Source organism: Zalophus californianus, chromosome 11, assembly GCF_009762305.2.
Source record: "Zalophus californianus isolate mZalCal1 chromosome 11, mZalCal1.pri.v2, whole genome shotgun sequence".
In the NCBI taxonomy this organism is placed as follows: Eukaryota; Metazoa; Chordata; class Mammalia; order Carnivora; family Otariidae; genus Zalophus; species Zalophus californianus.
Window position 1 is genome coordinate 80,795,649 of NC_045605.1, and position 6,668 is coordinate 80,802,316.

A 6,668-nucleotide genomic window follows, 5' to 3' on the forward strand; every position below is an offset into this window, starting at 1 on the left:
AGCAAGTTTGCTCATGACTCTTACAAGGCACTAGTCCTATTCACGAAGCCTCCATTCTCAGAACCTCATCTAATCCTAATTATCTCCTACCTCCTCATACCATCACAGGGAGGGGTAGAGTTTCAACATATGAATTCTGGAGGGGTACACAAATCTATAACACTCCCATATGTAGTTTCCAGCTAACTTCTGCATGAAATAATGTATTGAGTATTCACTATGTTTCAGGCACTGTTCTAGGTGCTTTATATGTTTTTGTTCATCTTCACAACAATCTTATGTGGAACGTCTTACTATCACCATTTTATAGGTGAGGAACCTGAGCCAGAGATGGTTAACTAACTTGCTCAAAGTTATTATAGGTCAAAGCCATGATCTCAACCTCATGAGTCTGATTCCAAAATCTGAGTTTTTTAACCATTATACTCTCCTTTCCACTACTGGAAAACTCAAATGTTAAAAAGTGTTTCTTTTTATAGAGGTTTAATCAGCCCCTTGTTTATCCCACTTTGGTTGGCCATAGTCTCCTTATTCAGAATGTTTCCTGTCACCCTCCTGCCAGCCCCTCAGATAGTATAAGAATCTCTCTTGTCCTCTCTTCTCCTCTCCAATCTAAAGAGTCCTAATTACTAGAACAGTTTCTTATATTATTTTAAAGATTTATTTATTTATTTTAGAGGGAGGGAGAGAGAGAGAGAGAGGGGAGGGGTGAAGGGAGAGGGAGAGAATCCTCAAGCAGACTCCTTGTTGAGCACTGAGTGTGGAGCCCGACGTGGGGCTTGATCCCAGGACCCTGAGATCATGACCTGAGCCAAAAATCAAGAGTTGGACACTTAACTGACTGAACCACCCAGGTTCCCCGAACAGTTTCTCATATTAAATTGTTTCGAGATCTCTCGCCAACCTGACCATCACCCTTTAATCTAGACACATTCTAGATTGACGTGTCCCTCTTAAAAAGGGATGCTCCTCACTGTACCTCATACTACCCACGTGGTCTGAAAGATGCAAGGGCCAAGGGGATGATCACATTCCAGAAATCCCAAATAACGACACTTACTAATGACTGACCACCTACTATGTGCCAGACACCATGCTAGGTATTTTGTGTGCACCGAAGCTTTTCAAATTTTCTGCTGAAGTGTCCTGAAGATAGAGAAAGTGAATGTGTATCCCTAAGGAACTAGGAGCATGGACCATGCAGTGGTTGTCTGTATCTTGAAAGCTCTTTACCATTTTGAGCTTTAAGATGGCAGTAGATTTTTCTTCCTACTCAATAATAGATCCCTGTTTGGCTTAACATAAAAAAAAAAATAGGTTGTAAGTGAGTTGCCATTGAGTAAAATAGAAACATTGGGAACATGCCTTGTATTTATGCCATGGCCTCCCATACTTCCAAGTGCACTGCCAAATACTCCTAGGAATTTGCCAGCCTAATCTGAGAAGTGTAACCATACTTCATCTTTATTACTTATGACAACCAGTCAAGGGAAGCATATCTGGGGACAGATCAAGAAAGTGGCTCACATGTAACTTGCCCAAGTTCTCAAAGATAGTAAGCTGAACCTGGCTTTGGATTTAGATCTGCCTAAGTCTTTCTGCTCCACTCTAGAGCAGATGAGGATTCCACTCCTGAACACTTTTAAGACAGACTAATTCACGAATACAAACATTCTTCTATTAGCCCAGCCCAAGCTGATGTGTGGTCCTGCTGGCTAGTGTACACCTTGTATCTTGTTTCCCAGTACCTGATGCAAGGATGCTGGGTAGTGAGAAATTTAGTGTTCGGACCCAAATACTGGATCTGATGTTTATCTCTGCTATCCTTCCTTCTTTCCATGTGTTCTAGCTTGTCTAGGCAGTTTTGAGGTCTAATTTGGTGATCCAAACTGCTTCCTCATCCTCACAATAAGAACTGTGATCCCAGTTTCTCTAGGGAGTCTTCTAGGGGCCCTCTTGGACTGTAGAACTATTAGATATCAGTCCTATTGAGGCACCATGAAAAATGACAAGTGAGTGTGTGTACATGCACATGGGTGTATGCTCGCGTGTGTTTCAAAATTCAAAACTACCTATTTCTAGCTAAGCAGGCTTTGAAACTCACTGCTCATTCTTCTCAACATCAATGATGAAGTGTTCCTCTTGAGAATTCTGAGAATAATGGGTCACAGGAAAGGAAGTGAAATGTAAGAGGCCAGAAGATGGATGGAGTGTAAAACCCAGGTCTGCAAGGCCTATCTGTGCCTTCCCTGAAGCTCAGCAAAGAGAGGAGCTCTTCTGACAGAGATGTGAGGAGACTGCCCTTCTGTGCTCTCCATGGCCCTCTGCAACCCTTCTCCTGTTCAGCGTCTTTCATGATGGCTGTCCTGCCTGCTGTCTTCACCCTCCCTCCACCGCTCCTTTCCTTACCACCAGCAGGGCACCTGGGTCCCTGCCTCTGTTTTGTGATTACTGCTCCTACCCCGCCATGAAAACCCAGAGGATGTAGACATGGCAGCTGGACGTGTTTGTCTTAGACGCAGCTTCTCTGGAGTTCACACTTACCTTTAAACAACTGGGCAAGGTGAGGCCCAGAGAGAAGAAGGGACAGGACAGAATGAGGGGGGATGACAGGCCTGAAATCAGATACAGGCTCCCGTCAGTGACCAAGCCAGCGAAACCGGCAAAACTGGTCTGTATTCTCAAGGCCCAACCAGACTCCTCTCTGCATTTATCCAGAAAGATTCCTTTCTTTTCTGAGAGCAGGGGAAATGGATTTGGAGCAAGAATGGGGTCTGTTGGTAGAGTGGAGAGAGGGCGGGAGGGATAAATGTTTTTCTCCTCAGGGGGAATATATAGAAATAAAGAAAATGGATGCTTCAGCATCTGGAGTAATGCAGTTTTTGTAACCCTGGAACGGTCACAGCAGCCACCCTCGAGGACCAAGAAAGCCCTGGAACCCACTGAGCCCCGCTGCTGGTAATCAGACATAGATCAGACGATAGACCAGGCGCAGGGCAATCCTATAGGCCTGGCCTTCCCACAGTTCCCATTGTCTGCAGCGCTGAGCCTCGGTGGGCCCCTCACCTCTTTGTATCCTTGGCCATACATCAATCTCGCTTGGTCACTGGCCTGGCCCTCCACCACTGTGCATTTTCCACTCTACCATTTTGGCTGCTGCTAGATGTCTGAGGGTCCTGAAGGGTACACCGCTAGTGGACGTCTCCTGGTAAGGACACAGGATGAAGTAGTGGTTTGGCAGGAGACTTGCGAAGTCAAACTTCCTGGTTTCAAAGTCTACTTCACTCTTAGAGCAGCTGCAGAATGCTAGACCAATTCGCTACCCTTTCTGGTCTTCTGCTCTCTCATGTATAAAATGGAGATAGTAACCAAGCCCACTGGGGTTCTGGTGAGGACCAAAGAAAACAATGCGTGTTAAGTCCGCTGGTACATAGCAAGCACTCAGGACACAGCCGTTGGGGATGTGTTATTAACGAATCATTTGCTTTTCCTGGGGTAGTGTAATGTGGAAATGGGAAATATATTTAGGCCCATGTGGTTTGGCGTATGATGGAACAGAAAAACACTGGAAACACCAGAAAGCTGTTGTGTCATTGTCCCACTCTTTCGCCTTGGGAAAAAATCTTTCTCTTCTCAGGTCTTGGTTTTCCCATCTGTAAAAGGAGAGGTCCCCCAGTGTCAGCCCTTCTGTGACTTACATTTTACTGCCTCAGTTTTCAGTAACCCAGCTAGCCACCAGGAATGAGGTTGGAGGATTAGGTAGCTATGCTTGCTGCTCAGTATTAAGAGCTCTGAACCCTGGCGCGGTGAGGAGTTCTTAACGTTCGCAGCCATGCGGTGCAAGGGTCCTCTGCAGTCCGTGCAGGTCTTCGGACGCAAGAAAGACGGCCACAGGCGTGACGCACTGCAAACGCGGCAACGGCCTCATCAAGGTGAATGGGCAGCCCCTGGAGATGATCGAGCCTCGCACGCTGCAATATAAGCTACTGGAACCTGTTCTGCTTCTGGGCAAGGAGCGATTTGCCGGGGTGGACATCCGAGTCCGAGTGAAGGGTGGTCGTCACGTGGCCCAGATTTATGCAATCCGCCAGTCCATCTCCAAAGCCCTGGTGGCCTATTACCAGAAATATGTGGATGAGGCTTCCAAGAAGGAGATCAAAGACATCCTCATCCAATACGACCGGACCCTACTGGTAGCTGATCCCCGGCGCTGCGAATCCAAAAAGTTTGGCGGTCCTGGTGCCCGTGCTTGCTACCAGAAATCCTACCGATAAGCCTATCGTGAGGATGAGGGTTCATCTTTATAATAAACAGTTGTCACGGGAAAAAAAAAAAAAAAGAGCTCTGAACCTTTCTTGGTTTCTCTCCCGATCCAACATGGATGGTGGGGGAGGGGACTAGGGAGAGCCTATGTTTGAGGCAAGGGAGGCATAAGAACATTCAATTCAAGAACAAACATTTTGGGGCAAAAAAAAAAAAATGTGTGTGTGTGTGTGTGTGTGTGTGTGCATGTATATTAAATTAGAAGTCCAACAGAGAGACGGGAGGCGGAAATGGCTTTATGCTCATGATCAGAAAGTTAAGTGTCACAGAGTTATGACTAATTCACAGGTACTGTAAGCACCCGAGGTGAGCTTCAGGAAATGGATTGACATACGTGCTATTTTTACTCTCCCCTCTCTCTCCTTGCTGGCCAGAGTGTCACGTGAGCCCTGCTCATGGGCAGGTGGGGAGTCTCCTTAAGGTACTGAACGTGCTGATGTCACTTATTGGTCTATTCACTCCATGAAAAGAGAGGTGGAGGAGGCAAGACAAGACGGGAACTGAGGGATGGAAAACGCACTCAGAAAAACATCATGCTTTGTCATTAAATCCGGGTTCCAAAAGCCTAGGCTCTCAACTGTCATCTCAGTTTTGTTGGGCATCCTTTCTGTCAGGGGATCTGGCCAGCTTGTTTCCTTTCTCTGCCATCTGAGGTACCCCAGGTGTCTCCACATGCAAGAGGGCCATTAAAGATGGCCCTTCTAGCCACCGAGAAGCGGAGGAACCCAAGATACACTGGGGGCCACTACGGCACCGTACACTAGGCTCCTTGATTTACATGTTTTCTCTCAGTAACCTTCACCACATCCTATGAGATGGGGGTTGTAGTCCCCATCGTACAGTTCAGGAAACTAAGGTTCAGAGCGATTAAGGAGATTGCTAAAGTTTAGGCTGCTAACGAGTGGCAAACCTGGTATTTGGACCGAGATTCATCTGATTCTAGAGTCTTTGCTCTTTCTAGAAAACCACACTTCCTGGTCAGCATTGTATTCTCAGCCACGAATCAGGGGACAGATGGCCTTTCAGTCAGTTCCCACATCTCTTCATTCATTACTTGTATTCCAGCTCTCTTGTTACCTTTGGTCTATGTTGGAGGTCATTACCGAAAAGACTATTCAGGGAGACTATATTGAGCATGTGTCATGCGACCCTATGCCAGGCCCTAACAGGCTAAGCTTAAGTTTCAAAGGTAATTCAAAGGCAAAGGAAGAATATTAGTTAGTAAATATTACATAAAGTGTGAAAGAAACATGCCCAAGGTGAAGTATTCTGTTTTACAATGCAAATTGTTAGAGTAGGAATATCTACAGATATAGGTATTAATATGTATATTGATATATATGTATCACAACTCCGCCTCCTAAGCCCAAGACAGACTTCCCTTTCTGGTAGCCTGAATACAACCTCAAAATTCTTCTCAAGTCTTCCTCAGGGAAAGGTCAGCAATCAATCTGGAATCTCTTTGTCATCTCTGTGTTACAGGGAAGCTATTTATTGTGGCTTGAAGAAGCAACAAAGTTTCCTTGGAATTGGTGATATTTGAGAAGGAGAATGAGAAATGAACAGTATTTTAGTGGGTAAGGAATGCTCATCCTAAAGCAAGAACATGAGCAAAGTTATGGAAGCCAAAAGGATAGAAGAGATTTAGGAATGATGAATAATCTGGCGCGCGCGCGCGCGTGTGTGTGTGTGTGTGTGTGTGTGTGTGTGTGTGTGTGTGTGTGTGTTGGTGGGAATGGAAATGAGTCCTTGGAAAGAAAGACTAGGAAGTTATGTTGGAGTAGATTATAGAGGGCTTTGAAAAATCATATGAAGACACAGGCACACCTGGTTTTACTGCACTGCTCATTATTGTGTGGCACAGATACCGTGTTTTTTACAAATTGAAGGTTTGCGGCAACCCTGCAGAGAGCGAGTCTATCGTTGCTATTTTTCCAACAGCATCTGCTCACTTCCTGTTTCTGTGTCACATTTTGGTAATTCTCACATTATTTCAAACTTTTGCCTTATCACTGTATTTATTACGGCAATCTGTGATCGGTGATCTTCGTTGTTACTATTATAATTGTTTTGGGGTGCCACAAACCACAGCCATATAAGAGAGCAAACTTAGTGGATACATGTATGTGTTCAGACTGCTCCACCAACTGGCTGTTCCCCCATCTTGCTCCCTCTGCTCAGGCCTCCCTGTTCCCTGAGATACAACAATACTGAAATTAGGACAATTAATAACCCTACAATGGTTCCAAAGCGTTCCGTGAAGGAGTCAATCGATGCAGCAAACTTCACTGTTGTCGTATTTTAAGGAATGGCCACCTTTAGTAACCAGCACCCTGATCAGTCAG

The 6,668-nt window shown here is 45.5% G+C and overlaps 1 pseudogene across 1 annotated transcript; it reads left to right on the forward strand.

The window, feature by feature from the left end:
- The first annotated feature begins 3,832 nt into the window (after nt 1-3,832).
- LOC113914249 lies at nt 3,833-4,337 on the forward strand (annotated as a pseudogene). The gene has a single exon (XR_003517420.2). The product of XR_003517420.2 is annotated as a 40S ribosomal protein S16-like (transcript).
- The last annotated feature ends 2,331 nt before the right edge of the window (nt 4,338-6,668 follow it).